General features: G+C 39.5%; 1 protein-coding gene across 1 annotated transcript in view; it reads left to right on the forward strand.

Moving 5' to 3' along the window:
- LOC119591423 overlaps positions 1-625 on the forward strand; it is a gene marked incomplete in the record, with an annotated part of 59,861 nt that overhangs the window by 10,778 nt on the left and 48,458 nt on the right.

Genomic DNA, 625 nt, shown 5'->3' on the forward strand with positions numbered 1-625 from the left:
GAGGAGGAATGCTCATGTGCTGACTGTCAGCTGCAGCATGGCAGTAATGGTATTGGCAACCTTATAAGGTTATTAGTCACAGTAATAGCAGATGTAGAGAACACTTACTAGGGATTACCCTGGCTACACTGTTGGTTTTCATGTGTACCTGGCTTTATCTACCTGTATACTGTAAGAGATCTAGAACTACCAAAGTAGGAAGCTTATCCTCTTACCTTCTTTCCTAGTTTGTGATTGCAATAACTCTCGGACAAATGAAGAGCATTCAGGTGAGCTGACATCTTCTCTTCTGTTATGTGTTGCTTCACCACAGGTTTGCTGCAATGCCAGATCAGATTGCTTGAACAATTAAGCTTTCTATATTTTTATGATTTGACCCAAAACAAAGTCATAAATGATTCATTTGTATCATGCTTCAGTTAACAGTTTTAAATAATATACATTTGTACATGTAACTCTTTGTCCCAACTTACACCTCTTCTAGCTCGTCCTCTGGCTTCCGCTTGTAAACGTAAGGAGTGCCTAAGTGTGACCCAGCCATTCTGGAGAGAAAGAGAGATGACATTAGCCTACTTACAGTTCTTTAAACAAAATGTCAATTTCACACCAGTTGTGGCTATCACAA

The sequence above is a fragment of the Penaeus monodon genome, chromosome 28 (genome assembly GCF_015228065.2).
Source record: "Penaeus monodon isolate SGIC_2016 chromosome 28, NSTDA_Pmon_1, whole genome shotgun sequence".
In the NCBI taxonomy this organism is placed as follows: Eukaryota; Metazoa; Arthropoda; class Malacostraca; order Decapoda; family Penaeidae; genus Penaeus; species Penaeus monodon.